This window comes from Mus musculus, chromosome 4 (assembly GCF_000001635.26).
Source record: "Mus musculus strain C57BL/6J chromosome 4, GRCm38.p6 C57BL/6J".
NCBI classification, from domain to species: domain Eukaryota; kingdom Metazoa; phylum Chordata; class Mammalia; order Rodentia; family Muridae; genus Mus; species Mus musculus.
Window position 1 is genome coordinate 35,104,817 of NC_000070.6, and position 23,482 is coordinate 35,128,298.

Sequence of the window (23,482 nt, forward strand, 5' to 3'; positions counted from 1 at the left end):
AAACATAGCACTTTTTAAAAAGGCAGATGTCATGTGAGATTAGAGGCTCATTCTACTCCAGTGGACCTCACTCCTATCTCCAAGTAGAGTCACATTCGGGGGTACTATGGGTTAGGATTTTGGCATGTGCATTTCAGGTGGGGAGCATAATTCAACCTATAACAAGAGCCATTGCAATCACTGTTTCCTCTCCCTAAAAGGAATGTGCCTTATACACTTCTAAGTGTCCAGGATACTAGGAACCTAATTGCCAGGAACAGCTGCTGTCTTTGAAATCATCCCCTGCATTCGTGCCAGTGCTGCCCTTCCTGGGGTCACTCCTGGTGCATGGCCTAGCATGGCAAGGACACCAAAGCAGAGCTGCTCCTGGGAGACGCAAGCTCACCCGACAGGTGGCGTCAGGCCCAGGACACTCCAACAGCCTCGACAAAAATCTCCGGACAGCAGGTGGATGCTTCCACTCTTCCCTCCTCTTCTCGTAGTCTGCCCTTCTTCCCAGAGTCCCAGTGGCTACTTCCTCTTTCCTCTCCCTGACCAGACGGCACATTCAGGAGAACTTTGCACTTGGTTGAATGCTCTTTAAGAGTCATCGTGAAATGCTTAGATAGTTTTAAATATGGGGATTAGCAGTTCCCTGTTGCTCGGACCTCAGATCTTAACCCAAGAGGTTGCTGTTGTGGTTTGAACATAAAACCCTTCCGCTCTTGCGTTGCTTCTACTCAGGTCTTCTGTCACCTTATGAGGAAAGTAACTGTAAAAACTCTCTGCTACTGTTAACCCCATCTAGGTGCCGCTTCTCGCTTCCTCTTCCTATGTGAGCCTCTGACTAATGGTCCCTTGGATCCAAAATAAAATGCGCTCATCCAACCTGGTCCTTCTCCCTTCATTTCTGACTTTATCTGATTTTATCATATTTTCATGTATTGTTCCTTTTGCCTTTCCTTTAAGGGGATCAAAGACTTTGAGTTATTCATTTTTCATACCCTAACAACTATAGCAAAGCCAGGAACATAATAGGTAGCTAATAGTTTGTGAATATGTTTACTTTATTAAAAACGAAATGCCAGACTGAATTCATCAGCATCCTCTCTTCAATTCCAAACGTAAAAATACAACCCAGGCTGGCCATCATTAAGAATGTACCTCATAACTGTAGAAAGCATAGTGCTCTATTTAACATTGTCCAGAACTGAACAGTGAACCCAAAGCCAAAGCAACAGGCTGAAGAACCAGGGGTGGCTTGGATCTGGATACAGCTGCTTTCAGCCTAGATTGAGACTGAAAAGTCCAAGTGAGGGCAGGTAATAACTGCCCGTCCCCTGCAAGGAAAACAAGCCAGAGTGAGAAAACTACACCACCAGGATTCTGGAAATGCTCCATCCACATTGAAGTAGAACTCCAAAAACTACCCCTGTCCCCAGGAAGCAGGCAAGTCTGTATTGTGTTTTGCCACTGTGTCGTACATCAATAAAAAGCACATCCAAAGAGTATGAAAGTGGTCACCTAACAAGCACCAAGCCAATGCCATGCATAAGCATGTCACCGAGATTTACATTGCTTATACTGTAAAAGAATCTCGAACCATAAAAATGTTCCCCGGACCAGGAAGACCTTCGCAGAAGCAAACTCAGATTGCTCAGTAGGAAGGTTTTTTTTTTCAATAGCTCAAGGTTCTTGAGTCTCCCTCAGGATAAACCACCCTACTGAACAAATCAGACAAAGATCGGAGGTAAAGCCAGAAGAGAAGCCATGTCCACAGCAAGTGGAGCAAATGGCATCCCAAGGGTGGGTAAGAGAAAAGCCATCGACTTTATTATTACAGTAATAATACTTTATAAAAGTTCCCACCTAAAGGGAGAAAATATACAAAGCACCATCCTCATGAGAAAAGGAGAAAACAAATAAATAGGATTCTTTTATGATTATATTTTGATTTGACTTGGTTACAATTTAGTAAGGGTGGAGCTGCAAGGTGGACATGCTGTCAGTGAATGATTGCACACCTGTGGGGATGACAACAGGCAGGAGTCAGTTCTCTCCTACAGCGTGGGTTCCAAGGATTGACCGCACGGTGGCACACATCTCAGCTTTATCAGCTGAGTCTTGAGTCATCTCAACAGCTTGTAAGTAAAATTTTTAAAAATAAAATACAAACCAGCCATGGTAATCATGACTGTCATCCTAGAAGTCTCGTAGCTGAAATGGAAGCATTGCCTTGAGATTTGGGCTACTCTGAATTATTTAGTGAATTCTAAGCCAGCCTAGGCTACAGACTGAAACCCTGTCTCAAATATGTGATAAAATAAACAAAGAAAAGAAAAAGAGGAAAAACACAATGCATTCAGTTGCAGCTGGAAAAAATATAATGTGGTGAAAGATAGATCTGAAGAAAATACGTTAATGTTGCAGAGAGAAGACATGTGAAAGAAGATCTATAGAAAGTGAAAAGTAAATTGGAAAAAAATTAAAGCATAACTTTAAATTGGATTCCAGGAAGAAAGAGAAGCAATATTAAAATTGAAATGATAAGGCTTTGAATTTCACAGAATTCAAGCAATACATATCTTTTTCCTCCTCCTCCTCCTCCTCCTCCTCCTCCTCCTCCTCCTCCTCCTCCTCCTCCTCCCCTCCTCCTCCTCGTCCTCCTCGTCCTTGTCCTCCTCCTCCCCCCCACCTCCTCCTCCTCTTCCTCCTCTTCCTCCTTCTTCTTCTTCTTCTTTTTAATGCTTCTGGTTGTCTTTTTAAAGTTATTTTAAGCCGGACAGTGGTGGCACGTGCCTTTAATCCCAGCACTTGGGAGGCAGAGGCAGGCGGATTTCTGAGTTTGAGGCCAACCTGGTTTACAAAGTGAGTTCCAGGATAGCCAGGGCTATACAGAGAAACTCTGTAAAATATCTACTTGCTTAAACATGTTTTCTTTTCTCACATATATATAATGTACTTGATCATATTGGTCCCTACTACTCTCTACTGATCTCTCTTAATATGTGTTCTTTTAGGCTTTGTTTTATTTATTTACTCTGTGAGTGTGTGTGTGTGTGTGTGTGTGTGTGTGTGTGTGTGTGTGTAGACATCTTCAATGGCCAGAAGAGGGCATTAGCTGAGTAGTAGTTAGTAGTAGTCATGAACTACCAGACAAGGATCCTGGGAAACAAACTTTGTATCAGTGCAAGACATCAAATGGTCTTAATCACCAAACTATCTCTCCAGTCCCTTAATATGTGTTGAGTGAGAAAACTGCAAATAGAAAGCAGAATTTAAAGTTTAAACACACACACACACACACACACACACACACACACACACACACACACACCAGAAACTGTGAAAAAAACAGCACGAAGTCAAATCTAAAAAGAAAATCTCCAAACAGTAACAGAAAGATAAGTTGCTTACAGGATATATAACAGACTAGCATTCAGAATGGAGTAAGGACAGCACTGCAGGCCAGTAAGCTAGCTCCCGAGTCAAGATGCTTGTAGCCACACCTAATGAGTTGTATGCACCGAATCCTCGACACACAAGGTGGAAGAACAAAGTAGACTCCTGTTGTGAACAAACACACAAGCATACACAAAATAAATAAGTGTAATAAGGTTTGTTTTTTTTTTTAATTCAAAGACCTTTTCAAAAGATCACCCTGACCAAACTACTCTCTATTCCCAATTCAATGACTGCTCAAAAGCAGGAGGAAATAAAATAAACCCATACCAAAAAATGAAGACTTCTGAGAGAAATGACTAACGATCTGTTTCAGGATAAAGTGAACCAGGAAAAAGTGATGTAAATACTGGTGAATGAAGAAGATACAGAATACCGTAGTACCTTTGTTAGCATCCTCCTCTTTTAAAAGATACATTCTTCCCCAGATTATCAGGGAGTTGTAAACAACTTGTGGTTATATTACAGGTAGCAGCAGTGTGGAAGGACCATTAAGTTATATTAGTCTAAGTTCTTACCCTGCCTGACCGAGGAAAAACAAGTCTGAATAATTTTTATAACTTGCGATGGAAACCTACGTACCATAATTTTAGGGGTAATGAAAGAGGAGATGGGAGAGAAGCAGAGTATCGTGGAGGAGAGAGGGATGCTCAAACACACTTAAAATCACGATGACTATACTGTTGATAGATCCTCACAGACAGAAACTCTAAACACCTTCTTTAGGGCCCAGTGAGATGGCTCCATAGGTCACTCCTTGCCACCAAGCCTGACACACACACACAAGGAGGGTAGGGCCAAGAGGAAAAAAGAAAATAGATTGTTAACAATTCACTCCCTAGACGCAAGAGGATAAAGCGGAAGAAACACATGGGGAAATGCGCAGTAAGTAAAATATCAAGTTGAAAACCTAAAAAGCCAACTCAGAAGAGTAGCTCTTGCAAAGCTTTGCTACATCAACGTAAGAGATGCGCACGCACCGCTGGCAGCCTCGCCCTGTAATTTCCACCCTGCTCAACCTTATCATTTGGCTGAGAGACCTAACATTACCGGATAGGAAAAATGCAGGATAATTCAAACGTCGCACACATGCAGCCCCAGTGGTCACTCCAAACCTAAAATAATGCCTGGAGGTTTGTTATGCTAGTTCTGCTTACTCCAAGTCTCCTCGGGGCCCCTCCTGGATACCTGGGTATCCAGGCTGTTTAGAAAAGGCATGATTTTAAAGGTAGCCTACATGCTGGGGAGGACAGGGAAGAAAAGAAAGACAGAGGAAAAGAAAAATAAGCCACGATGAACACTTCAGCTTCTTCCTTCGTGGTCCCGGAAGAACTGCCATTGCAGGAACTGGCTCAAACATCAGACTCCACAATCAAGAAGATAGTTATTTTTCTCTTCTTCTGGCTTGATGGGGGCTGGTGCTGGCACGGGAAGCAGCCAGGGTGGAGGCTGGACCCTTCAGGTGCCGCAGCTCCCTTGTCGGTGGGCCTGCCTTAAACCTTGACTGGGGAGCAGGGCAGGGAGGGGAAGGGCTCTCTCCTCCCAGAAGGCATTTCAGTTTGGGGCTGTCTTTCTAGTGGAACACTAGTCGATCTGTATTTGTTATGATTACCGCTGTCTCTCAGTTCACATCTGCACAGTCCTTCGTGCCTCACTTTTGTGCCACACTTCCTGGGTTTTTCTGCTCTCCTCTCTGGGGTTTCCTATAACTACTTGGGTTGGCCATCTCCGTTTCCCTTCCCAACCACTCTGAAAGTCACCTGATATTCCTTTAGTAGTTACAGCGCAGTCTTTCACTCACTGAATTTTAAAGCAACGGAAACCTTCACAGCCCTCAGAATCACAGCCCTCAGATGTGTGCCTCCAATTCTAATCCTAACCTCGCGTGACTTTTCGGTCCACGTGTCTTTACAAATTCAACAAGCCTTTCTTTACAAAGTTAACTCATATGCTCATTTAACTATCTTTTACTTCATTCTGTCTTAATTTTTCTTTTATTTCAGTATATCTTTCTATATTCTTTTTTTAAATGTAATTTTTTCATACATTTTGATCATGTTCTATTCCCTCCTCCAACTTCTTCCAGATCATCCCCAGCACCCTACACCAAACCAACCACCCAACTTCATTTTCTCTCTGCTTTCCATCTCTTGTTCAAAAATATGCAAAATCAAGACAAAGCAAAGCGTGCATGACTGTGAACTCTCTCTCTCTCTCTCTCTCTCTCTCTCTCTCTCTCTCTCTCTCTCTCTCTCTCACACACACACACACACACACACACACACACACACCAAAAACAAAAACAAAAAAAACACGGAATCTGTCTTGTGTTGACCAACTACTCTTCAGCATAGGGCTTTATCTGGAGTGCGGTTGATAAACCCAGTGTCACTCCATTATAAAAAAGCCATTTCCCCTTTCTCAGCAAGTATCATTTTCAAATACCTTCTTAATTAAGGGTGGGACTTTGTGTCCATTTTCTTTTGCAGTGCTGGGAACTCTGACGGATTTCAACCTGTTCAAGTCTTATACCAAGTGTCACATATTTGCCACACACGTGTGTGTTGTGCTGGATGACGCTGCTTCTCCTTGGAGTCATGCATCACCTCTGTCTCTTACTGTCTTTCTTCTTCTTCCTCCATAGATCCCTGAGTCTTTGGGGGGAGGGTTTGATAGGGACATCCCTTTTAGGCCCAAGTGCTCCAAAGTCTCTCATGCTCTCATTTTGACTAGTTGTGGATCTCTGTGTTAGTTCCCCTCACTGCAAGAAGCTTCTGTGATGAGAGCTGAGTGAGGCACTGATCTGCGGGTAGAGCAGGATGTCATTAGGATAGCATATGGCTATGTTCCTCTAGCAGAATAATAATATTAGCTTTCCCTTAGGGCTCAGGATCTGTCTAGTCTCAGGTTCTTGGACACTTTAGCACTGTCAGATACGGGTTCCATCTCGTGACCCCTAAGTCCATCCACAATCTTATAGTAAAGTCAGATTGCTGAAGATACAATTTATTTAAGTCATTAAATATGGAGAATTCATGGTGGCACACACCTTTTGATCCCAGTACTCAGGAGGCAGAGGCAGGCAGATCTCTGAAAATTTAAGGACAGGCTGGTCTATACAGAGAAACCCTGTCTCCAAACCCCAAAACAAACAAACAAACAAACAAACAACAACAACCATAATTAAACAACAACAAAACCATGAGAAATCAAGCTGCTGCCCGTCTACCAACTAGAAGCTTCACTCCTACTGACTAATAATGGTCATGGTGCTGGAAGCTGTTTTGCAGGCTACAAGAGAAACTCCATACCACCTAGCTACAAACTTTGAGAAGCACAACAGTGACCTCCTGACTGCAAGATATACTGGAGCTACAGCAAATGTTAAGGGGGTAACCAACAACTTCTAGAAGTTGTTTTTTTTTTTTTTTTTACAAGTCCTTCTATTTATGTTACATTAAAAACCTTATTTGTGTATCTGCATGTGCACACGCAGGCTGGTGTGCATACCAGCACCGCCGTGTGAAGGTCAGAGGACACAACTTCCAGAAGTCATTTCTCTCCATCCATCATGTGGGTCTGAGGTATTGAACTCAAGCTGTCAGGCTTCCTGGCACCTCCAGTTTAATCTTTTCTCAGTGTACATAAAGATCTAATGGTTTTAGAGAGACTATGGCCTCCTCAGTGCGAAAATAAAACAAAACAACAACAAAAAAGTTTCTCAGGATTGAAGTAAATGTCTACAAATATGATGATTACTTCTTTGCTAAGTCAATTTTTTAAAAATAATATTTTATTTTATATGAAAATAATTCATAGGACAATTTTCTTTCTTTCTTTCTTTCTTTCTTTCTTTCTTTCTTTCTTTCTTTCTTTCTCTCTTTCTTTTTTAAACCCTGGATTGTATAGCTATGGAGAAATTTGAGCCAATCATAAATGTCATGAGCTACTTACAGTTAAATGATTTCAAGAAGCAAATAATAAACACGCTTTTCATGGCCCGAAGCAAAAATTACACTTAATGTGGGGTGTGGGCAGATGCTGATATGTTTGGAATGTGCGTGGGTGGAAAGGGACCTCAGAAAGTCTCAAAGATCTGGTCCCCTCTGTGGTTTGAAGGTGCAGAGGCGCTGGAGAAAGTACAGCAGTGCCGGGCTAACTGGCCACTATCATGGCGGAGGGGGTCCACATTCAGCTCCCCACCCTCCATGAAGCCTTCGATAAAGTCACCAGGCCTAGGAAAAGCCATGCCCACTGGAGTTCTCATGGGACTGGAAAGGATAAGACTTTCAGTCCAATCCAAGTTCTGGTGGAAGGAGGGGCCTGCATGACTTAGGGGCAAGGAAAGGGAACAAAGGAGATCAAAGCAGGGTAGTGCAGGCTGAGCTCAGAAGGCTCAGGCCAGGTTCCACCTGAGCTCCTGGGAAGTAAATGGCATCCCAAGAGAGAAGTGCTACTACCTGCGGTTCCAAAGGAATGCTCTTCTGCAAAGGCGTGGTTTGTCAGGATTGTCTAGGGAGTGGGCTGAAATCAGAGGTGAGGAGTCTTTTATGCGTACTTGTATGAAATGTGGAGAAGAAGGGGCTAAGGCTAGGACAGTTCAATCCTTGTAAGCCCTGATCCAACTAAGCCTCCTGGAGCTTCCGTGGAGGCGTCCAAACCAGGTTAGCTTCCTTTAGTCATACTCTAAAATCCAAACAAAACTGTAGGGGCAGAGAGATACAGGAAGTGGGCATTTCTAGGTCTGCACAAGGGAGATGGAGCTGGTGGGAAGCACAAGGAAATTTTTCTGCTCTGTTTCTACACACACACTCACACACACACACACACACTCACACACACACATACACACACATACACACATACACACACACACACACACACATACACACACACATACACACACACACACACACACACACACACACACACACACACACACACACACACACGGGTGGGGGGACGACACAGATTCAAAAGCACCTGGAAAGCAACTGCTGTTATCCAGTCTTAGACTCAACCTCCCCTTTCCACATTAAAGGTCCATGAAGAAGTCTGCATGGGCAGTGGTCCCAGGGACATTCCTGGAGGTGGCTCCAGGCATTCCCAGTGATCCTCAGGCCTGCCCATAGCTCCCTGCTCTGCACTTACCCTGGGGGCCTTAGACCTGAACACAACAACTCTGCCCTACTTGCCTGCTAGCTAGTGTAAGCTTGCTAGCTTACTCTTCTTCCTCCCCTCCCTCTCTCCTCACCTGGACTCTCAAACCTCAGGATCCAAGGCTTCCTCGGACTTTTCCTGCAGGTAGCGCATTTTCAGGTAGGGGCTCCCTTGGGTCCCACTGAATGAGTTCCATGCATATAGTCTGTTTGAGGTACTTGCCCTGGACATGGATTCTGGGACTTAACAATAAGGTGACCTTTAAACCTGAGGGAATGGAATGTGACTGTTGTTAGCCCTTAACCTTGTCAACACAAAAGCCATTCTGGAAAATCTGCCTTGCCAAAGTTTCTTTTAAACAGACCACTCCCCCGAGTCCTGGGCTCGTGGTTTCTATTGCCAGGTGGACAGTTTCAGCTGGATATGATCTCCACTGTCGCCTGGTAAATCTCAGGCGACAGTGGGCATCACAGCAACTCATTTGTGCATATCTCTTACTGTATAATGTTAACTTCTTTAATTCTCAGACACCTGCAAGGTATTATTAATAATCCTGGGTTATCGATAAGGAAACTGGGAAAGTTACGTCATCTAGCTAAGATTGCTTAAACAGAGAGCAGCAGAGATGGGACTCCATCCAACACCATCAGGCTGGTGCCACAGTACAGTCCCTGCATGACCTCTAACAAAGCGAGCTGCTCTTTCCTCCTCCAGTAGCAACAACCTCTGCCTTTGAACATCTGCCATTGCGGACGGACGCTGCTTGATATTCACCCTCTCTGTGCCTCACAACGATCCAGTAAAGGGAGAGGTTGGAAGTTCATCCTACAGGAGCAGGAAGAGGACTTGGGTTAAAGGACTCCCCTGCCGACCTGAACTCTCCCCACCTCCCCTGTGGCCTCCTTACCTGTTTCTTTCCCAGATGCCAAGGCACCCCCACCCGCACCCAGTGCCACTCTCCCAGCCAAGCACTAGATCTGCCACCCAGTCACAGGCCCCCAAGCTCAGCACTCCCTTCAGCAATCCCCATGGGTGGTCATGCCTCAGTGACTGAGCCTCTGGATTGCTCTCTGTACCTCAGAACTCCTCAACTCTCTATAGAAGAATGGCTGTGACTCTGAGTTTTGGGAATCCCCCTCCCCCCTTGGTGCTTATTGAGTAGTAGGCATTGAGAGTATATTGATTTTGTGATAGAAAAAAGTATTAAGACATTATCTAATACTATAGCTACTCAGCATATAAAAAATGCAGTGACTCTTGCAGACCACTTAAGCGCAAACTCACTGAGTTGATAGATAAGATTATATATATATGTAATGTGTATATATATATGTGTGTACATATATACATGTATACATATATACATGTATACATATATACATGTATACATATATACATATAAAGAGTTGAAAATCCACACTGAATTTTTGCAATCAACATTTGTGACCTGATGGATCAGGATAGGTTTGTTGTGATGAACAAAATAGGCAGAACTCTTTTCTGGGATATCAGCACAGCAAACAGACTGGGAAACTAGTGGTACTGTCTGCCTGCAGATCAGAGAGCACACAGATTTCCCAGTCAAGACAGTAAAGACAGAAGTATCATCTACCCAGAGATGTTTTTTACATTTCAGGGTAAAAAAGATAATGGAAGTGAAGATGTGTAAGATCCCTTAGGAGACAGGGATTTTCCCATCTTGTGGTGTTCAGCTGTGACACGACACAGAGCCCTGTGAGCACTCCCTTGGGACCGAATTAGCTTCCTGAAATGGGGAGGGTGGCATACAGGTGGACTGATCTAAGTGTTTTCTGCTGTACCCTGAGTCAAACTGAACAAATGTGTCTGGTTTCCCTGTGTGACTTGCAGTCCAGTAGCTTCCCACTGAAAGTTGCTATGTCAGGGCTGTTGGAGCAGTGACCCTCAGAAATCAAGTGTGTGGCACCTGCCTTTTGTAACCCCATTGGAATGACCCCACATGGTGATAGACACTTGTATACCTTCTCACCCTGAAGCTATTTGACTATTCTCCCCGCCATTGATTCTTCTACAATATCCGGGCTTCTGCCTCTCCACCATTTAGGTTGGCCATGACTTCTTGGGCGCACCCTTTCCACTTCCATGTGATAAATAATTTTTATTTCAAGAGCAGAGTTCGAGAGAAACAACAGTCTAGTGTACCAACTAGCCTGAGTGAACAGAGATTTGCAAGCCAGATCAATCCAGAAGCCTACCAAGATGGACACCAGCTCCTGAGAGGCAGGTGAGCGAGCATCTCCGATGGCCACTCATCTGCTGTCTCAAGCTCACACTTGGCCTGCCATCTTCTGCTCTATGATGCCCTGAGGCTGGACTTCTGCAAACCACTTTTTTTTCCAGGGCCCCATCCTGGTGGCTTCCTAGTGTGTGTTCTCCATGGTTGGCAAAAGTGGGTGTGTAGACTGCATTTCTCTTTGCTTTCCCTGGTCCATTCTCCTCTTTACTTTTGGTTTTCTCCCCATCAATTAAGCTTTTCAGCTGTGCACAGAAATCCACCAGAAGTCTTTTGTGTGCACTCCCTCATCTCAGGCAGTTCTGAAGGCAGCAGACTCCCTAAGCCATACCCAGCAGTAGCTAATCCTCCGTGGCTCTCACTGTCAAAAGCAGTAAATGGGCTTATGGCTGGTGGGAGTTAATGCCTTCACCTTGAACCGAAGTCACACTTGCCTTGAATGTCTCCCCATTCATACTAATCCCATTTCTTTCTCCATGGGAAGAGAGCCGATATTGCTGGCATAGAGCGCAGTACAGACTGGAGGTGGCAAGGCGTGGACTTCCCTAATTAGGAGATGAAAGGCAAACTGTGTATGTGGGTGGAGTGGGCTTAAGAGTGGCTTGCTGGGGCGACATAAAAGTAGAAGCCTGCACACTAGCTGGAAGTAGATCTCTGGAAAGGAAAACATCACACTACAAAAGGAAAGAAAGGAATTGCGTCCTTTTGCTCAACAAGGAACTAAAGGCCAATATCATCATGAGAGTGGCACATCCTGAGGAAGCAAATATCTTCTTGCCAGCTTCAACACAGATGAATCTCTAAAATATCAAGAAAACAACAATATATATATGCCAAGAACAGCTGCACGTGTCTGTAATTCCATCTATTTAAGCAGGTCTCGTATGAGGCTATGCCAGTGGCTGGCAAATACAGAAGTGGATGCTCACAATCATCTATAGGATGGAACACAGGGCCCCCAATAGAGAAGCTAGAGAAAGCACCCAAGGTGCTGAAGGGGTCTGCAAACCTATAGGTGGAACAACAATATGAGCTAACCAGTACCCTCAGAGCTCATGCCTCTAGCTGAGTATGTAGCAGAAGATAGCCTAGTCAGCCATCATTGGGAAGAGAGGCCCCTTGGTTTTGCAAACTTTATATGCCCCAGTACAGGGGAATGCCAGGGCCAGGAAGCAGGATTGGGTGGGTAGGGGGGCAGAGCAGGGGGAGGGTATAGGGGACTTTTGGGATAGCATTTGAATTGTAAATAAAGAAAATATCTAATGAAGAAGAAGAAGAAGAAGAAGAAGAAGAAGAAGAAGAAGAAGAAGAAGAAGAAGAAGAAGAAGAAGAAGAAGAAGAAGAAGAAGAAGAAGAAGAAGAAGAAGAAGAAGCTAAAGCAGGAGGATTGAGAGTTCAGGGTTAGCCTGGTTTACTTAAATTCTATCATGTATGTATGTATGTATGTATCTGTCTGTCTATCTATCAGTGCTTACCAACTACAAGATAGATGTTAATATTGGAGAGGGAAACAGTGGAGAGAATGTGATTATGAGAGAGAGAGAGAGAGAGAGAGAGAGAGAAAGAGAGAGAGGAGAAAGAGAGAGAGCGCTAGGTAACCACATATGGCAAACGATTTACCTCTGCCAGATCTGAGTGGTGGCTATTCTTCCCATACTACTTCCTCTTTCTGTTTGCTTGGGACCTTTCACATTGTGAACAGTCATGGTTGCGAGTGGGATGGAAGGTGGGATTCTCCAGGGCACACTCCTTCCTTTATGCTCTGGCAGATGAGACTGACAGAGAACATCATAAAATTGCATTCACTGAAATTTACTGGGGGTGGGGGGGAAGACTCAAGCACACATGTGCTTTCGAAAACTACTTGCCAGTGACCCCATCCATCCTCCACACTGAGCAGCAGGAGTGGTCCCTCTAAAGCACAGATATGATCAAAGCCTCAGCTCCTCCAGGTGCTCACGGCCTTCACTTGCAGTTAAAGCACCTGGCCATAGCCTTAGGGACCAATCTCCATCTTGATGCATTTATTTCTCTTTGAATTCAATTCTCCAGGCAGCTGTACTTCCTGGGTAACCCTAGGGCCATATTCTCTGATTCCAGGGCCTGTGTGTGCTATTCCTGGCCTGTGGACTGTCCTCTTCTGGCTCCTCCTGACCTTGCCTGAGGCTCACAGTTGCTCATTCTTCAGATATGAGATTAGACAAGTTTCGGGAAAGCTGTCTTTGCTTCCCTGGACACAGCTGAGGCATCCTACCTCTATGCCTTCCTTTTTCATAATGTTTGTTAAGATGGAGGCCAGCTTTCTGGTTTTCTCTTTCCTTAACAGAGAGTGAGATCCTTGTTAAAGGGACTCTACTTTAATGTCCTCTGTTTGACTAGAACATAGAATAATGTCTGGTACCCAGGGAGCTTTGGTGAAACATCTATTTGTGCGTAGGATGAGCCTATGAGTAAATGAGTGGATGTAGAAATTGAACTAACCAGCTTTGCTAGTCACTTCTAATAGTGTCAAGAGGCCCAGTAGTCTATTTATCTTCTGGTAACTATAAAAGCTTTACCAAAAACCTTTCAACAAGTTTATGATTCCTTAATATGACTACTTCTATTTAATTAAATAAACCCAGCAGGCCAATTTAAAATAGCTACAGAGGAGGAAAGATGACTCAAGACTAGGTGTGTTTGTTAGAGTTGACGATGTGTCGTTAGGGTCAATACAAGGTAAAGCAGTGTGGGCAGGAAAGGGTTCATCTCATTTTATAGATTGTAGTCCATCCTCTAGGGAAGTCAGAAAAGAACTCAAGGCAGGGACCTGAAGGCAGGAACTGAAGCACAGGCCAGGGAGGAGTGCTGCTTAGTGGCTTGCTCCCCATGGCTTGGTTAGCCTACTTGCTTGTACCTGCCAGAACCACCTACCTAGAGGGTGCCCACCATGGGGATCACTCATATCAACCACTAATTAAAAATTCCCTATAGACTTCTGTTGGGGGCCACTTTCTAAATTGAATTTCCCTCTTCCCAGATGACTCTAACTTTTGTCAATCTGACATAAAAACCAGCCAGCACACTAGACGAAAGAATAATCTAACATTTTATAAACACATTAGAACAAACTGACATGTTTCGTCTGCCCACCAGGATAAACTGGCATGGCAGACAAGCTTCTCAGTTCACCAGACCTGCTTTCCTTCTGTGCTTCACAGACAAGCATGGCTCACCACACACTGGAGTCCTCCAAACCAAACCCTTTGTCCAAACAGACTTCCACACAGTATTTTAATACCATCTGGCTCAATCCCCTTATTGTACATTAATCAGATTCCTACCTGTGAGTGAACTGAGGTCAGTGCCTTTAGTGAGCAAACACATGAAGAATACTTGCAATGTACTAGGGCTCTAGAAGAACAAAGAACAAGATACAGATCTTTGTGATAAAGACGTAGGGGACGATGTCTATAAGTTCCCACCCCACCCTCACAAGCTCATAATGAAATGCTGAAAAGTATCACTCCTGCTTGCAGAATTATGAGAGAGCTCAAAGAGGAGGCAGTAAATAACAGCATATAAGAGAGGGACTTATACTTTCAACGAGAGGTGAGATTTGAAAATGGTCATTAAAGATAAGCAGGAATTTGGTAGGAGACAAGGAAGACGTGAGTCAGAAGAAATAGTACACGCAAAGGCTTTAGTGTGTCAGGGGCTTGAAGGAAGAAGTGGCGCAGGGGTGCGGGCAGGTTCCACGAGCTGCCCTAAGACTCTCCAGGTTGATGTCTCCAACCAGATTTCTTCTACTTTACGACTGAGTCCAGGCTTTTATTGCCCGTAGCATGCAGGCACGTGAAGTACAAAGCACTTTTAATAAATGCCATCAGATGTTGTGGGAACAGTGGGAAGGTCAAAGGGAGGCCAGAAGTAGTCTACAGAAGCAAAGGGGAAGGAAGGCTAAACAGATGGCTTGGTGGCTAATCACACTGGCTGCCTTTGTAGAGGACCTGTGTTTGGTCCCCAGCATCCACGACGAGCCTCACAACCATCTGTAACTTCAGTTCTGGGGGGGATCTGACACCTTCTTCTGGCCTTCTTGGGCACTGTATGCAGGCAGTGAAAATACATATATACATACATATATATGTAAACATACATGTGTGTGTGTATATGCAGACAAACTACTAATACATATAAAATAAAAATATATAAATCGTTTTCAGGAAGATTAAAATAGACAGCCAGAAGGAAAAATTTCTATCAAAGCCCCAAATAGCATACCATATGATCATTTTTCTTAAATTTGGAAACTGATACATACTAGGGAAAGGAAGGCAGCAATAATAGGAATAATAATTGTGCACAGGCCCTTGGTACAGGATTCACTTTTAAAATCGTTGCTCATAAAGTATAGTATTACACTTCTACATAAGGATTTATGTAATTATACAGTGTGGAAAAAATTAACATGCCATCCATAACTACAGAGAACCAGATGCATTTTAACTTCACTTGAGGCTCTCTAAAGGCTGTCAAAATACAAATTAAACACCTTCACCATGAGGGTGTGGTACCAGTTCCAGAGATTAGAGAAACAGAGATTGAGGTAAATTGTGCTGTTTATTAAAGGGGAAGACAAACTCACGGGGAACTTTGAAGTTGTGCAAGCACAGCTCAGAAAGGGGCAGGGTTTGGGCTGACCATTGCTATGTCTGAGGAGTGGTTTTTTTCTCTCCCCAGATGCTCCAACGGTTTACCGTGGAGAGTGTGTGTGTGTGTGTGTGGGGGGGGGGGGGGGGATGTACGCCTGTACCACTATTCTTTTTCCATATTCTAGATTAGAAAGATAACTCCTTAAAGATGAGCACAGGCAATTTCTATGTTAGGAGTGCCTTTCGTATGACACTTGCAAAGTACATTTGGAACTCTACTCGGAGACACCTAAACTGAAAAGGATTTCTCACCTCTCCAAACAGACTGAAAATCCTTATAATGAAGAAGCAAGTACTTTGCAAATAAGATTTGTAAGTAGGGGTGGGGGGCAGTCCCTGGCATCTTAAAAGTCGATTCTGTGAGACTGTAAACTTGCATATACACATCGCTGTGCACATTTGCAGGAGGAAGGAGTTTGGCTTTTTTTTTTTTTTTTTTTTTTTTGGTTTTTTTAAGACAGGGTTTCTCTTTTAGCTCTGACTGTCCTGGAACTCACTTTGTAGACCAGGCTGGCCTCTAACTCAGAAATCCACCTGCCTCTTGTCTCCCGAGTGCTGGGATTAAAGGCGTGCGCCACCACGCCCAGCTCGATTTTTTCTTTTTAATTGATCAACAAGCCTTCCCTGAGTTAAACATATTCCAGAGCCAAGCAATAGATGCAGGCCAAATACCTAACGGGAAGTCTGGTCCAATGACCCCAAAAGGAAGTATACCTGAAGATTTTCAGAAAAACCACTAATATCTAGCATTACAAATTAGCAGGCCAATGGACTCAACCATTTACTCAGACTGCAGCTAGGCACAGAGAGCTGCCAGACCTCACACCAGCCAGAAGAGAACAGTTAGTAATTTGTATCAGAGTAGAAGATAATTAACTCCAGTTTCGGAGCTGTCTGGGGTTAATGCGCTAAATTTTCATCGTGCAGCTGGTGGATGAAAGGAAAGACACCGCAAAGCAAGCCTGCCGGGCGGAGGCTCCAACATGTGGGAGTCCGCGTGGACAGCACAGGAGAAGGGACAAAGCTCTGAGACCGCGCAGACCCAGGCTTGAATTCTAGCTGTGAAGCCCGAGACATCTCTCTTACCTCTGATAACGTCTAAACTCAACGTTTTTCTAAGCTAAAAAAAAATGGGGATGTGTGTTCCTAGCTTGCAAGCTGTGGAGAGAAATGAGTAAGATCATCTATTTAAGCCACTTGGATGCTGCAGCAGGCAAGCACTAGTCATGTCCTAAAGGAGGCGATTCTATTGTTCTATTGCTACCTGGTTCCAGTGCTTGCTGATCAAGACTAGACTCTGCTCTGCTTTCTTAAGCACACATATTTATAATGCTTCCCACTCCGTTTCGTACCTGAGAAGTTTTGACAAGGTAACAAGATTTAGATCCTGAAGATCTTTTTAAGGCATAAACTGTGGCCAGGAGTAATCTCAGTGCATTAGAAGAAGAGAGATGTAGGTGAATTTCTTACAGAGGAAGGTTAGTCTGGTCTATGAAGTTAGAAACTCAGATCTTGTTTCATATCATAAACAAACAAACAAACAAACAGTTATCCAGCGGCTATGAAGGTAGCCAAGGCTATGTTTCTTTATATTAATTTTATGTATTTGACCATTTTGCCTGAAAACACGTTCGTGCATTATTTGTATGCCTGGTGGCCATGGAAGGCAGGAAGAGGATATCAGATCTCCCAGAACTGGAGTTAACAGATGGCTTTGAGCCACCGAGCCACCGTATCAGGGCTGGGAATTGAACCCAACTCCTCTGGAAGACCAACATGTGATCAAAACGGCTGAGCCAATCTAAGACCAAAGAGGTTATACTTCCTAGTGCTGCCACTGCTCCTGAGCTGCTGCTGGCCGAACCTGAGAGCTGAGGCTCCAAGGTGAAGCAGCAAAGGTTTTAAATGAGTGAAGCTGTGTGAAGCTGTGCGAAGCAGGACTCATCATTTTCATCCGCTAGTACCCCTCACAAAGGCATTCACCCACCCGACTCTAGAGCTCTTCAGGGCTGGGAGTCCCTTCTTCCCTCCCCACAGACATGCCATTTAAGATGCAAGTCAATAAATGAATGAAGGAGTGGGGTCCATGAATGTGAAGAGTGAAGTTCCAGAAAATAGTTGCTGGCTTTTGCATAAAAGGTAGCAGATCTGCTGCTCCATCTTCCCTGAATGTGTTGCTGTGGGTGTCCCCTCCTGCTAACTGGGCCTCCTTGTCTGGCCTTAGTGGGAGAGGATGTGCCTAGTTCTGCAGAGACTTGATGTGCCAGGGTGGGGAAATAACCAAGGAGGGCCTCCTGCTCCTCAGAGGAGAACGGGAGAGGGGGGATGGGGGAAGGAGCTGTAGGAGGTGGGGACTGGAGAGGGGGAGGATATTGAGATGTAAAGTGAATAAATAAATAAGGATTTAAAGAGCAGGGAGTGTTGGCGCACACCTTTAATCCCAGCACTTGGGAGGCAAAGGCAGGTGGATTCTAGCCTGCCTGTTCTACAGAGTGAGTTCCAGGATAGCCAGGGCTATACAGAGAAACCTTGTCTCGAAACACACACGCGTGCACACACACACACACACACACACACACACACACACACACACACACACACACACACAAAAGATATAAAGGAATTCTCGCTTCATATTTTTCAATTACTGAACTAGCTCCGTACACCATTTCAGCAGACGGACAGGTTAACTGCCCCCCTCACACTAGCCGATCTGGTTTTGCACATTTCTGCTTTGACTCACTCCCCCATGCCTCACTCCCTAAATAATAAAAGCATTGAATCAGCCCCACCTGAAATGAGTCAGGGGGAGCTCACCAAGAGTTATAGGACCTCCTAGTCACTAATCTTGTAGATTTATAGGAACCGGGAATGCCTGCTGACCTGCAGACAACACCAAAGCCGCACCAAGGGATGGATGACTGTTGGAGTTAATGACCAAGAGCCAGGCATGGCGGAACACACCTATGATCCCACGTATTCAGGAGGCAGGGCCTCTATGCATCTGAGGCCAGCCTGTTCTACATGGTGAGTTCCAGACTAGCCAAGACTACATACTGAGACCCTATCTATCTCAAACCCCAGACCCCACCAAAATCTCAGAAGCATCAATGAGAAACACTAGGAAGAGCTTATCATATCTGATCTAGTTGCAGAGCTTGGTTCCTCTGATGAGAGCTGTTTGCAGACCCACAGCTCATCGCCACCCCCCTCCTCCCCCTGCCTCCCCCCCCCCCCCAATGGCTCATCTTCTACTCATTGGGACACCTGGACAGTACGGTATTGACTCGTCAACCTCTCCAGGGATACTCAGAAGTTTAGATTTATAAGATAAATGTTGAAAAACAACTGACTCCTCTCTCAACAGAGTATCATGACTTATACGTGACGCATCTCCTCTGCAAACAGGAGATAGGGATTTATGTGTGTGTTTTCAAATGCAATTCTGTTTTAAACACGCCATGCCACGCAGGCAGACATCTGTCTTTATGAGTAAAGGAATCTCTCCACTCTGAACCCTCCCTGGGCTTCTGGAGAAGTTTAAAGTCATGCATTAATTAATGCTTTCAGCACCCTGGTGGCCTCATTATGCTGTTGTTATGAAGTAGTTATCGTCTCATAGAAAATAGATGTTCCCCGGCGGTTATTTCTATATTCTTGCAGAATTATCCATCCTGTCGCGTATGTTTATCCATACGTGACAGAAACCAAATGCTAATTCAGGCGATGGTTGAGATGACCCCGTCCATTTCCATTTCTCTTGTAAGCATTTCCAGAGCTGACCACATTGTACTTTCTTTTTAGTGTTGTCCAAGAAACTCGAGCACGTGATTGCATTTCTTCCTGTAGTGAAGATGTCTGGAAGAAAGCAGGTTCTGGAAGGGCTAGCCTACCCAGTCTCCGTGTTCTGGAAGGGCTAGCCTACCCAGCCTCCGTGTTCTGGAAGGGCTAGCCTACACAGCCTCTGTGTTCTGGAAGGGCTAGCCTACACAGCCTCCGTGTTTGGAGCCTCGCAGAGTGTCATGGGAGGCTCCCTAGAGCCTCTGTGGAGGCTACTTGGAAGTTTAAATAACCCTTTGACTCACAAGTCATTCTGAGACTCTTTTCTATTGAAAGGCCATGGATTTCCACAAAGTTTATTTGTAGAACTTGATGCAAATTGGCAGAATTTGTTGTACAGATTTTGAAAACTCAAGCATTCCGCCGCCCCCCCCCCCCAAAAAAAATCACAGAATAGCCAAATAATGAATTTCTGTGTAGACAAATAAAAATGTCAATGAAACGTTTTGATGTGGAAATATTTATGATTTAGCTTTATACACGAACACGCACATGATGTAGAAAAGGCTATGCGCTACTCTGCGTTACTCTGCTTCATTTTGATGGTGTACAAAAACCACAAACATGCTTGCCTGTGTTTCTGGAAAAGCATGCTCAAGACAGGATACCTAAAATTCTTCTGGCTCCTTTAAAAATATACATACAGATTTTCCTGGGACTCAATAGCAATTACTGCTTACCGTTAATGAGAGTGGTTTTTAAATTTCTTCCTTGTACCTTATTTAAGTGTGGTAGTTTTACATTTTCTGTACTAAATGTGTACAGCTTTTTAATTAGAATATAGATGTTTTCCTGGGCAAGAAGTTCTCTTATCAGCGTGAAAGTAGTTTCCATACAGGTAGATCCAATTAATCATTAACTAGTAGAAAATTAATGGAATTAAATAGCAAGTGAATCTAAAATCAACTTACCATACAGCTTTGGCTTTACCTTCTTGCATTTAAATGAAATTCTTCCCAGCAGAGTGTCTCCTAACTAGCTCCAATTTCTACTTGCTTATTCTTTTCTGAACCGGCCCAATGATTCCTTGTAAATCAACAAGAAACTCCAGAAAGAAAAAGGACTGAAAGGTGCAGAGGGAGCTGGCCTGGACGCTCTGCAGCCTGGAAGCCATGAAATGAATGGAGGGAGCTTGGGCAGAAGGATAATGACAGTGGGAAATGCTATTCAGATGACAGCTGCCTGCTCCCCCCCCCCTCCCAGCCCCCCACCGCCATTCTCCAGCTGCCCCACCCCCTCCCTCCACAGAGCCTTGCTTCCCAGCCGAGGCACGCTACAGAGCAAGCTGCCTCCCTGGTGTCCTCACACTGAAAAGCCCAGAGGAGAAAGGGCTGCTATGTTGAAAGCTTGTGCCCCAGAGTACCAACAGTGTTAAACAGGCTTTAAAATACGCTGCTACTTTTCCTATCAATCACAGCCAATGCCAAGCGGCTCCCCAATCTGCTGGGAGGTACAAGGGTGAGCATTGCTTAATTGGCTCTGGGAATCTTATGAGCCTGCTAGACCTTTAATTAGAGGAGTTGCAGAATGGTATGATGCTTGTGCTAGGGATGGGCAGGTTGGGTCTGCCCCAGTCCTGGTAATTTGTAAATTCACCTTTGAACAAACTTAAGAAGGATTCACTTATACTAAATGACACAGTCGAGGTAACAGTACCCTCATGTATTAGCTCACAATCTTCGTCTCTTTGCATATTAATTAGATTTGATAACACATAAATTGTTTATTTTCGATTTGGAATGTCTTATCTAGGTCAAAAGGAGAAACTCTAAGCTATCCTATAGAAGGAGCGTCTGATACTCAAATACATTTTAGCTGCCAGCTGGATAAACTGTATGGCGTGGGCACTAAAGTCGGGCTTGAGTGTGGAGAAAGTTCCAGCAACGTGGATGGATTGTCTAACGTTTCAAGGATAACTCCATACCTTGATATGACTCTGGGTTACAGGAAGACAAAGGGAGACAAAACCCAATTCTTCTCATTAGAAAACAAAAGTCTCTGGGGTCAGAATAGCCTTGTGGATACTGGATTTGCAACCTTGCACTAGAAAGGAGCAAGGCCTTAACATAGAACTATTTTATTTTGTGTTTGAGTGTGCACATGTGTGTGTGTGTGTGTGTGTGTGTGTGTGTGTGTGTGGTGTATGTGCACATGTGTTGCCCCAGAGGATGTTGGCTGGCTTATTCACTCTCCAGTCATTCCCTCGAGACATAGTCTCTCTCTGTATCTGAAGCTAGGCTGGTGGCCAGCAAGACCAAACGATCTTCTTGTTTCTTCCTCCAACACACACTGGAGTGGTATATGTGTGGCCAGGGCTTGCATCGTACATGGATGCTGGGGATTTGCATGCAGGGCCTCAAGTGTAAGAAGTAAGTACTCTTAGCTAGTGAGCCATCATTCCAGCACTACGCCTCCCCCCCCCCCCCCAAAAAAAAAAAAAAACCTTTCGGAATTTTAAAGAGCACTACATTGATCTTACATGCATAAGTCAATATAACTTAATCAAGTTTCTTGGATTCATTTTAGGTGTTTTCCTCCTTTTATTGACATAACAATGATGTACCAGGGTTTATATTTCAAATATCTTGACTAAGGCTTTAAAAGGCAAATGCACACACTTCCGCACCTCGGTTATTACCAATGAAAAGACTGAGGAACAAAGAGACACCACGACAAAACCAGAGGAGGAGGTCAGAACTCCAAAGCTCAGTCTCATGAGTCAACAAGAAAGCAAGCCTATTAACCCTTCCGGCCCATGACACAGCGCGTTGTATAACCAGGATGCTTTCATGGTAGTCCCAGCAAGCTCTGCTTTCGCTTCACTGGGACCAGATCAGTGAGACTGTGGGAGAATATTCTATTTCCTTACCTATGACAACCTCTATAGCAGCGGATTCAGTTCCCTAGGACCTAGAACGATCTTATTACAGCCTACAGTGTTTGGGAACTTAGTGCAGTGTCCCCAAACACTGTTAAAAACTCAGCCACAAATCACTCTTGTTCCATCTCTTCCCTATTCAAATATTTATTTTCAGATTCAATTTATTCCCCGTGCCTCTCCCATAGTCCAGGATTCAGAAAACTAACTCTCTAACCATTACCCTCCATTCGGCATTTTACTCCCGAATAACTCAAAAAAATAAAAAATAAAAATAAAAGTTACAATATTTTCCACACTGAATTAAAAGTACACATTTGATGTAGTTTTAAAAAAATATAGGAGCCTTTAGGCAATCAGTCGTCATAGTGTGGACATTCTAGTCCGGTGAGAGGTACATGGTAAATTCTAGTTGGAGATCCCATCCCTCTTCAGGTGTGCATCCAAGGGCAGCCTACCAGCTCCCAATCAAATGGTAGCTTTTTTTTTTTTTTTTTGGACTTCAAAATCCTTAATACAACCTCTCTAAGAAGCCATTACTGATGGGTCAGGCTTGGTTTGTCACAAAGCCACCAAGCTCTTCAACTACCCGTTTGCGGAAAGTAAATAAAATCACAGACAGGCACACCTACAGCCCTCTGAGACAGCATCGCAAGAAAGTTGGCAAATCTCTTTCTATCTAGAGTTTAGCCTGAGTGTTAAGACCAGCGCCTGTAAAACAAGCTGTCAGAAGTCTGTGACAAAGTCTTCTATTACTGCTTGCTTCAGTCTCCCTGCTGAACTCCGGGCACCACCACCCTCAGCAAGGCCCTGACTTTCTGAATGCAAGCGCTTCTCCAAGCCCTGCGTGGGAGTTGATCAGTCACACCAGCAATCAGAAGGGCTGACCCCAGTGCAGTGAAGCGGTAGCTAACTCCAGGCACTGTCCGTGCATAAAGAGCTGAGGGAGAACAAGATGGACAGAAAAAGATGTAGAGCTCTAAGAGCCAAAAGGGGAAAGGAGGGCATGAGAGGGGTAGAGAGGTGAAAACTTCTCATTCTGTGTTTCCAAAACACACTTTATGAGAGAGAAGGAAGACCATGAATGCCCCAGCAAGGAGCAGCTGTTACTTCAGGCTCTAGTCATTTCCACAACTGCAGTCTGGAGCCCAGGGGATGAGGGCAGACAACACACATGGCGTCCAGTTTCTCTCTCTT

General features: G+C 44.3%; 1 protein-coding gene and 1 long non-coding RNA gene across 7 annotated transcripts in view; one reads left to right on the forward strand and one right to left on the reverse strand.

The window, feature by feature from the left end:
• Gm52727 overlaps nucleotides 1-19,778 on the forward strand; it is a 28,467-nt gene extending 8,689 nt beyond the window's left edge. The window contains exons 2-3 of the long non-coding RNA XR_003955380.1: nucleotides 18,430-18,594; nucleotides 19,372-19,778. This is a non-coding gene — a long non-coding RNA (predicted gene, 52727). The remainder of the gene's footprint in view (nucleotides 1-18,429; nucleotides 18,595-19,371) is intronic.
• Mob3b (MOB kinase activator 3B) overlaps nucleotides 1-23,482 on the reverse strand; it is a 208,451-nt gene that overhangs the window by 155,743 nt on the left and 29,226 nt on the right. Inside the window, exon 1 of one of the 6 annotated variants that reach the window (XM_006537753.3) lies at nucleotides 20,319-20,528. The exons of 3 other annotated variants lie outside the window; for them this stretch is intronic. The gene's annotated coding sequence lies outside the window, so the exon portion shown is untranslated. Of the gene's footprint in view, nucleotides 1-8,695; nucleotides 8,846-14,196; nucleotides 14,262-20,318; nucleotides 20,529-23,482 lie in introns of those variants that run through there. 2 more of the 6 variants (XM_006537754.2, XM_006537752.4) reach the window with 2 other exon arrangements.